Here is a 10,589-nt window from a genome sequence, read left to right as displayed (position 1 = left end):
GGCAGTGGGAAATCATCGTTGGGACATACTCTAACTTTCCCATATTTCTTTGGAACTGGCACAATGTTGGCCAACCAAGTCGGATATTCGACCACTCAGAGAACCTTGGCTTTGATTTGCTTGGTGACCTCTTATTTTATCTTCAAACTCATATCCGGTTTGAACTTTCTGAGCTTCTGCTTTACCGGTGGACACATGGGATTAATGGGTAGCTTGTGAGCCACTATAGATGTGCTCAAACCAGTCATATCATCGTAGGACCATGCAAGGATATCTTTATATTCTTTTAGGAATCTGATGTACTTTTCCTTCTCTGATGGTGATAGATGAATGCTTATACATGTTTCCTTGACCGTTTCAGAATCCCCTAAGTTAACGGTCTTAGTTTCCTCTAAATTAGACTTTAGTTTGTTTTCAAATCCTTCCACTTATCTGATGATTTCCTCGGGTATTATATCTTCCAGATCCTCTGAATCACTATCCGTATGTCACATTGTCTCATTACATGTCACAGTCGTAGGTTCATCGGGATAAGTAACAATAATACTAAAAAATAAAATATAAAGAATAATAATAAATACGAAAAGCAGCAATGCATTAATAAAATCTTAAAATGTCAACAAGCATGGTTCGATGACTCAAGCAATTATTTCAAAACAAAATACTGAAAAATGTCTTAAATGCTCAAAATTTAAAGTAATTTATGCTAATTTGCCAGGTTACCCAGGAACTCGACGAGCCCGTGATGGTGCACCAGTCCAGTTCTTGAGAACAACTCCTTTCTCCATGGTCTGAATAGTAAGGTCTTCCTCCTCCTCCTCCTCAACTATCACACTGCAGTCCATGTCTTTATCATCCAGAAATAGCTTCCTCATGCCTGCTAAAACTTCATCTTCCTCGGATCCCCACATCATGTCTGCTTGATGGAATGCTTGGTACGGAGGTTGTACTGGTTGTTCAAGTGGATAATAAGGACCACACCATGGTGTTGACCAATCCTGGTACTCCTGCCATGTATATTTATATCCGAGTCCAAAAGTCGTGCCATAACGTTGTGGTTGTACGGGTTTAGTGATCCCTTGGAGATTTTTTCCGAGACCCTTCCCGGGTTACCCTGTCCATAGCAGTATGCTTTCTATCTTGTTGCTCCTCCATTGGTCCATTTCAATTGCGTTGACTCGCTCAATGCGATGGTATGTTTCTCCACCCATCTTCTGTCTGTATTCGATGACTGGAACAGTCTGATTGGTGTAGATGGGGTTACATCTATCTCTATGAATAATTACCTCTTGATGATTCCACTCAAATTTCATAGCCTGATGCAGGGTTGAAGCCATTGCACCAGCAACATTTATCCATGGTCATCCCAATAATAGGTTGTAAGTAGCAGATATATCCAGCACTTGAAACTCGATATCAAACCAAGTCGGGCCCATCTGTAGACTGAGGTTGATCTCTCCAATGGTAGCTCTCTGAGATACATCAAATGCTTTCACATTCATGCTTCCCATCTGTATCTCGTGCAGTCCTTTACCTAATATCTTCAGAGTAGTCAGTGGGTATATGTTGAGACTTGAACCCCCGTCTATCAGGACCCTGGCGATGAACTTATCCTCAAATCGCACTGTGATGTGCAGTGCCATGTTGTGACTCAATCCTTTTTGTGGTAATTCATCTTCATGAAAGGTGATTCTGTGACTCTCCAATACCTGTCCGTCCATGTTAGCCATCTTCCCACTAGTGATGTTGGTGGGTACATAAGCTTCACTCAACACCTTCATCAAAGCATTCCTGTATGTTTCTGAGTTTTGAAGCAGTGACAATATTGATATCTGAGCGGGAGTTTTGTTCAAGTGGTCAACAACAGAGTAATATCTTGCTTGCACCTTCCTCCAAATATCATCATTGCCAGTTTGACAATAGGTAGCTTAGAAGCGGTTTCCTTGCTTGTTCCTCCCAGGTTCTCAGGAGTGTAAACTCGGCCAGTTCTAGTCATACCTTGTGCTGCCCCTGTTTCTCTATTTTTACTTTTCCTTTTCTCCTTGCTTCCACAACATAGTCCCATGGGATGGTATCAGACTGGTAGGATAGCGTGGGTGCTACCATCACGGTGAAGAGTGTAGATACCTCAACTTCAAACGACACATGGGTTTGGACCACAACCGGTGTGAGGGTGACTGGATATGTTTTAGGAGAATCTCCCTCTCGAATGAGTCCTATTGACCCCTCTGAGTCCCATTCTTCATCTGTCTCTTTCACATTCACTCCTTCGCCTCTATGATCTGGGAGAGGATTGTTACGAACATTTAGTGCAGCTTCCTTCGCCTGTATGACCTTAGTGTCGATCAATGTCTGAATTTTATCTTTCAATGTGCGGTAGTCATCAATGGTATGACCCTTCATGCCTGAATGATAGGCACATGTCTTGTTGGGGTTGATCCATTGGGAAGAATTATCCATAGCAACGACAGGAATGAGAGTGACGTAACCAGCAACCTTCAGCCTCTCGTACAATTAGTTTATGGGTTCGGCAATTGGGGTGTATTGTCTAGGTGGTCTTCGATCAAAATTTGATCGTGGCTTTTAGTAGTTTTGGTGGGAGGGTGGTGGAGAATGGTAATATGCGGGTTGAATATTATAGGGATGATAGGTGGTAGCAAGTTGTTGGTATCTGGGGGTTGAGGGTTAGTATGTGGGTGGAGGTGTTTGGTATGTGAGAGGAGACTTGGGACTCTGGGCTACCATTACGACACCTACTTCTTTCTTTTTCGAAATACCTCCCAATTGCAAATCTTTGTTAGTGGCCTGCAGCGCCTCGAAGTTGGTTACCATCCCACTCTTAATCCCTTCTTCTATTCTTTCTCCTAGCTTGATGATGTCGGAGAATTTGTGATTTTCAATAACCATCAACCTTTCATAATACTGCGGGTCTTGATCTCTGATGAAGAACTTATTCATTTGTTCTTCTTCAAGTGCTGGCCTTACTTTCGCAGCTTCTGATCTCCAACGAGTAGCATACTTGCAGAAGGTTTTTGTTGGCTTCTTCTTGAGATTTTGAATGTAGAAAACGTCTGGCGCATTTTCTGTGTTGAATCTGAATCTGTCCATGAAGTCTAATGCCATGCTTACCCAACTAAACCACTTCTTCGGGTCTTGACTGATGTGCCAAGACAAAGCATCTCCTGTGAGGCTTCGCATGAACAACTTCATATAGATTTATTCATTTTTGCCTACTCCTACAAGTATGTCACAGTATGTTCTCAGATGCACTTTTGGATCACCAGTCCCGTCGAACATTTCGAACTTGGGAGGTTTGTAACCCTCTGGCAGTTCCACATTCAGCTGAATACATAGGTCCTCATAGTTTATACCTTCAACGCCTTTACCGACTTCAACATTCTGAACTCTACCAGTGAGCTTCTTGAGTTCCTCCGCCATGTTTTTAATAAGCAGGTCTTTCTATGTCAATTCGAGTATGTATAGGGTTTGCTGCGGGGTGTGGGGTAAAGTTTACACATATATCGGAGTACTTTGATGGATTCCCGGCATTTGGGTATAAGGGTGGTCATTGGTTGAGTTTTGGGGATCGGGAGTAGGTTGTGGCGCATTCTGGGGAGTGTGATAAGTAGTGGTTTGTGGGTATTGTGTTGGATGATGGTGGTATTGTTGAGGGGTTGGTATTGGTGGCGGGTTAAGGTTCTGGGGAGGTGCGGGATAGTAGTATGGCATAGGAGGATTGGGTGGTGGGTTTTGGTTTTGTGTGTTTTGCGGCGGTGTTTGGTTATGGGTAGTCGAATTTTGCTGGTTGATGTCAGGGACACTAAGAGTGAGGGAGAGATGTTTGCCAAATTTCAGACCTGCTCAAGCTCGCCTTGTAATTCCAGGATTTTTTGTTCTAGACGTAAGACCAACTCATCCTGTGCCAGAGTACTTCAGCCATCTAAAGTTTCAACATTTTCTGCCATGGCGGCGTTGTTTTTTCTTATACCACTAAAATCATCCATTTTCCCTTTCCTTTGTTTTTGCCTTTAGGATCTCTTGGTGGAGGAGGAGGTGGAGGACCTCTGGATATAGTGTGATATGCTGATGATGCCAGTATGCACGAACTAACCTTGGGGAATGGGAATAATCAAAAGAAAGAAAAAGCAAAAAGGTAACCAAGTTAGTAAGGGATATTGAAAGAATGATTGTGGTATTAAACATGTTTCACAAAGTCATGCAATAATTCGCGTCCTAATTTGGGGACCTCATTGTGCCCGAGGTAGGCCTGAGCGACACGTAGACTTGGAGAAATATTGATGCCAACATTTGTGTCATTTCATTAATACCGAAAATAAGTCAAACCTTTACTAAATCGACAATAATAAAAATTACTAATGGCATTTAGCCTTATTATAATCTCAATCTAAAGCTAAGCTAGAAAGCTGTAAAGAACATCATTTCTTAGTCTACTTGGTCCCTGAAGGACCTTCTCCGTGCTTAGCTCTTTTGACCCCATCAATCAGGTTTCCCAGATCGTGCATATCCAACAGTAAGTAGGCTTTTGCTAGATGTCCTCCTTCACTGCCATTCGTGCCTTGACAATCTAAGAGTCTCTTTCTCATCTTTCCCTCGAGATCCATCAATCCTTGTTCCAAGTATTCCAATCTTTCCGTTGACTTAGTGGCAATACCCTTCCATTCCTCTATCGCTTCCATGTTCACTTTGTGCTGTTCCATATGTTTAGCTTCAGACTTGAATACCCTTTTGCGTAGCCTTCTATACTTAACTCGTGCTTCAGCTACTTCATCTATGACCCTATCCATCAAATTGACTCCCGGATGGACGTCTCTTGCTACGTCATCCTCCAACCCTGATAAATAGTAGTACATATGACCAGCGTGATACCTGTCTGGCTCAATGGTTTCTTTTTCCACAATGACCTTTTGGTTCCACATATGTTGTGCCTCGAACTTGAATGGAATGACGTATCCTTTGAAATTTGCCTTGTACTAAACCATGTTGGAAACCTGAGGTATGACTTGTTTTCTCCCTGCTTGCCTAATTACCCTTATGGGAGCATAAGGATAGATGCCTCATAACCCAATCAGTATCAGATGAGTAGTCCCTCTTGACTTGATGATGAACTCACTGCTAGGAAACCATTCAAACATCCAATGTACCTGTTCTTCTGTGAGATTGCTGAAGAAACATACCCAACTTACAGCATGTCTAGGTTGTGCAAACCTGTCTCGGATAAACGTCATTTTCTTTGGGTGGTGGTAAGCTATGTAGTCATTCAACGGCCGTCGCAGAAGTTCTTGATTATACTCTCCTCTCTGAAAGTGTTCCAGCAGCCAGACTTGTATTAGCAAATTACAATCCTCAAAGTGTCCAAATCCCTGCTTGTACCGATCTAGAGCGTGGTACATCTCAGCCAAGATCACAGGGATGATGGTATAAGTTTGTACTTCGATGCCCTCCATCAAAGTCCTGGCGACCATGGCTAAGCGAGTATGAATCATTCCCCCTTTCGTTGGGAATATCAACAACCCCAAGAAGCAGACAATGAACACATAAACCCGACGTTGCGTCCAACCCAAGGAAGTAATAGCAAGTTCCTCACAATGAAGACGATATGACTTGCTATGCCCATAATGCTCATAAAGAAATTCAAAAGGGATGCATGGCTTCTTTAAACAGAGCGGCTCGTCATTTTTCTTAAAAACCAACATCTATAGAAAACCGCAAGGAGTGTGATTCTCTGGTACCCATAATCCCGGACTATCCCATGGTACCTTGGCGAAGCCTTCTATTTCCTCTAGGAGAGGAGTCATTTCTATATTGCCAAATCAAAAAATGGCTCTTTTCTCATCCCAGAACATGGTAGCGGCCTCAATCGATGCCCTATTTGGTCGAATGTTCAGCAAGGATGGAAGGCCACCCAATACCCTTCTCAAATGATTCTTGTCGCAAGGTGCAATGTCTTTCCACCAGTCAAGTAACAATGGTGGGATGTTTTGGACCATACCGAACCTGGGGACTTCATGCTTCATTTTTCTGCAAGCAAACAAAGGTTAGCCCTTTACCCCTCCAGATTTGACTACTTATGCAATAACGATCAATACGTTGGCGTATTTTCTCCAAGTAATGCACATAATATGATAGTGCCCATTAGGATTGTGGAAATCCCGTTCGACTTTGGAAAAGGTTCATCTTAGCGGGTTGTTATGTTAATAACGTTCCAACTCGTACTAGGTTTAGCATGATGCATGTACATTTCAAGTTGGAGTGGGGTTTCTAGAATGATTTAGATTGGTACTCCCAAGTGGAGAACTTGAGAGGGAAAGGCACGGGACCGTCGATTGCACCGTTGATCGACTAGTCTACCGCAAATAAGCCTTTCTTCCGATTTAAAAGGGTAATTTTTGGAAGAGCGCGGACACTCATCATGTTCCGCTATGTTGATAGTTGTCACGAGTGGAGTATGATGTGGATCATGCTTTATGCATAAATAATAACACGTTGTCAAGTATTTGCATGACATGTAAAAGCAGTAAATAATATAGCAAAGGTAAACATGGAAAGAATATAGAAGAAAGACAAAAGGAAGGAGTTAGTTTAGTTCATAAAAATATATGCGGGAATGTAATAAAGTAGGTAAGGAAGTAGGAATGGGAAAGGCATGATATAGCAGTCTCAGACAAGATGAAAAGAGATGAAGGGCGGTCATAGTAAACGAAGGTAAATAGAGGAAGGGACGTGCATGTCATAGCATATTTAAAATAAATGTGAATAGGGGAAGGGATGTGCATGTCATAGCAAATTTAAACAAATAAAGGTGAAGAAGGGAAGGGATGTGCATGCAACAAAGAAAGTAATCCACATAAGCCAAGTTCATTATGGTAAGAGCCTAAGTATAATCCCCAGCAGAGTCGCCATGCTGTCGCACCCCTTTTTTTCTCGCGAAAGCGGGCTTTCGACGTGGGATAGCTCTTTTAAAGGAAGGGTGTTAAAAGAGAAGAGTCGCCACCTAACGGTTTTGAGGTGCGTCAGGGCACCTATTATGCAAATAACTCTGTTTGACTAGTCAACGCCACCAAAGATCGGGTAAGGGCTCAAATTACCTCAAAGAGAAGGTGTTATGCACTCTTCGAGGTCCACAACTATGGGTCCCGACCAAACTTAAGACTATGTGGATTACGTAATTAGGCTAGGTGATCAGATAAATAAGAAATATAAAAGTCGAAGAAGTTTCATTATAATACAATGAGAATTGATACAAATCTTAAGGACTACAAGGATACGACTACAATGATCTATATTAAATGACTAAGTGTGAATAGTAAGTATATAAAGGAGGGGGGAGGGGGTCCTAAATTTTTTAGCCTAAAGGATCACCCCGTGCAACATAAATAATACTTCGCAACTTCATTTAAATAGGAGTTGCTCATATTATTCAGCGGGCACAGACTATCATCTCCTGCTACCCGATTACTATGTTGAAGTTGTTTACCTAAAGCGTTCTAATTCAATTCTAAGTCTCGGCCTATGCGTGCACTACCCGTCCCATGCCTATGGTCCAGGAGGCTTTGGACCTCTATTTGGTTGGTTATAGACTTACTTAGACTGCTCAAAAATGATAAAACTAATCGCGCATTCAAGAACAAAGAGGACTGCACATAATAGTAGAGAGTGACTCATGTTAGCCCCCACACACAAACAGAGAAGCACACAAACTGATTTTCAGATTAAGCAATAGAACGTTTCGAACTTGAGACTCAGAATCTTTTGGTTCTATAGGCATAATCTCTATATGATTCCAATATCAAACAGGCAATGCTGCATTTTAGGCTAACGTACAGATTAAATCATTTATAAGTCCTATAGACATGGTTTCTAAGTGATTCTTATTTTAGCAATACGCAGGCAACAGATTTGTAGGTTACAAACCTATAGGCATTATTTCTAGATTGTTTGCGTAAAAAGTAGGGAAACGACCCCAGAATCATGAATTACCAGCGCTGATTTTACAGACGAGTTTCTTAGACGGGTGACAATGTCCTAGGAGCATAATATCTATAGTTGGCAATTCACTCTATATAATTTTATCCCTATAGGCTTGCTGTCTAAGCGAGGCAGTGCAAACAATATGGGCAGAAAATTGATTATTAAATCTATAAGCATGGTATCTAGATGAGCAGTACAATGATAATTGAGACAATTGATAGACTAGTCATTCAAAGTCCTATAAGCATGACACCTAAATAAGTAGAATATTGCATTGCTACGCCCTATAGATATGCTATCTGAGAAAGCACAATAGAAGAAATAGGTACGACAAATACTTGAAATAGCATGCGTTGGCAAGTTAAGTGATGTGTGTGCGTGTGACTCCTATAGGCAATCTTTCTACACATAAGACTAAAGCATGTAATAGCAAATAGACCACATAAATCCTATGGGCATATTTTCTACCCATTTATATAATCATTGAAGTACCATATCCCTCGTTTTACTAATTTCCCCATGTGTTTTTGTTCTTACAAATTATTAGATACCCAAATAGAATAATTACAAGCACAAGTAGAATAATTACGTGCCCAATAGAACAATTACAGGCCCAACACAAATACAAAATAACCCACTGATGCTTCTAGGCCTTCATCAGCCCCAATCTTCATATAAACCCATAAGCCCAAATTCCAGTACTTAGGGATGATTAAAGCACGGTTGAATTCAGTGTTCAGGTCCAACAACAGCATGGCCCAACAAACCTGGCCCAAACATGGAGACAATTGTCTCGCTTACCCATTAACAAACAGCAGGAACATAGGAACATAAGTGCAACCAGTTATTCAGGTGACTTAGAGTCCAGGAAAGGATACATACACATGGATTCTTAGTAGCAAGAGTTTTAAGTAACCATACTAAAGGTGATTTCTTATAGGTGGAAGAACATATGAGCACATACAAAGGGCTTTAGCAAACACATAGAATGAGAAGTAACGAACAGATTCAAAGTGATAGCATCACAGAGATAGACTTTCAGAATAAGTAAAGTTTGATTGCAAAAATCTATCAAACAAGATTTCTTATAGCAATGGAATTAAGCATGAGAGTTTAAGATAGGCATGGTCATGAATTAACTCTAAGAAGATTAGCAAGTAGCAAGTTATACATAAATTATTTAAACATCAATTTCCCTAAGAGGTTTTAGTACAAAAAAAGTCCAAAGCAGGGCATGAAGATCAAATCATAACAGGCAACAAATGCAGCAATCAAGTTTAACATAAACATAATGAACCCAAGGAGGTTAGGGATCAAACCACTTAACCACGCATAATGAACATATTCTACAAATTTAGGACTTAAACAGATTTTTATGCTAGAGAACACTAGAATTGCAGAATAACAGTAAGACGAATAGAATTGCATACAAAGGTAGCACAATATCCAAATCATGCTAGCTCACAGAAGTTCAAATAATATTAGTATACAGAACATGAACATAAGCAGAAAAGGGGAATAGGATTGCTAGAGTCAAGAGCACTAACACGTTGCAAATTCAACAAACAAAATGAGAGAAAGGCTTGGTGTTAGAAATAACTTGAATATCACCAGCAGAGAGAACAACAAAACGACCCAAATCCTAGTGCGTCATAGTTTACAAGAGCCTCAAATGGACCCCGAGCAGTGCTCGCACTAGGGAGGTCGTTAGAGAGGATTCTGACGGCCTTGGTTTTCAGCCGGCCAAGAGTAATAGATTCAGAATAGTTTCGAGTGAGTGAGAGAATGAGAGAATAACAATGGTTCTTCAGTGATTCCAGTCCGTTCAAAATGGAATTGGGGAGGGGTTTATATAGCATCAGAATTAAGTACTCAGAAAGGAAAGATAGTAGATTAAACACAAATAAGGAAAATATAGCATGCAAAATCAATAAGAATCAATTTAGGGAGAAAATTCGGTAAACCCTAGTTCAAAAGAAAAGCACATATGGTTGGAAATCTCACCGAATCAGACCATATAGCTTGGTAGTGAGTGCATATAGATGAAATAACGTCTAAATCTCAAAGGTTGAAGGCGGTGGCACCCTATTTGGGAATTCTTACTTGCCAAAATTGAGGCAAGTACTATGTAACATCATAGTCTTGTAAGAAACGATGAGATGATCCATAAAAGACAAGAGAATCATAGGAAGAATTCATGATTTATCGGATTTGGGAGAAGATTAAGGAAGGCGACTGCTAGGGTTTGTGAGGAGGAAGATTCGAGAGGTTCTGGGGGCAGCGGAATGAGAGAGTGGTCTTTAGGGTTAGGGGTTTGGTGGATAAAAAGAAGGGGATGGTTTGTGGGCCGTTGATCTCAGAGATCAATAGCCAAGATTAAAAGGGAGATGGGGTGGACGGTTTGGGCCAAATTTGCTCCGAAAATTAGCCTATTTTGGGCCAGCTCTTGAAACCCCTTTAAAATTAATAAAATAAATTATTTAAACGTTTAATAAAATAGTAAAAAAATATTTATGCTATAAAACTATTAAAATAATAACTCAACATTATAAAAATATAAAAATGCTATTTTGGCATAAATAATACAGTAAATGCAATTA

The sequence above is a fragment of the Nicotiana tabacum genome, chromosome 13 (genome assembly GCF_000715075.1).
Source record: "Nicotiana tabacum cultivar K326 chromosome 13, ASM71507v2, whole genome shotgun sequence".
In the NCBI taxonomy this organism is placed as follows: domain Eukaryota; kingdom Viridiplantae; phylum Streptophyta; class Magnoliopsida; order Solanales; family Solanaceae; genus Nicotiana; species Nicotiana tabacum.
This window is presented reverse-complemented; position numbering follows the sequence as displayed.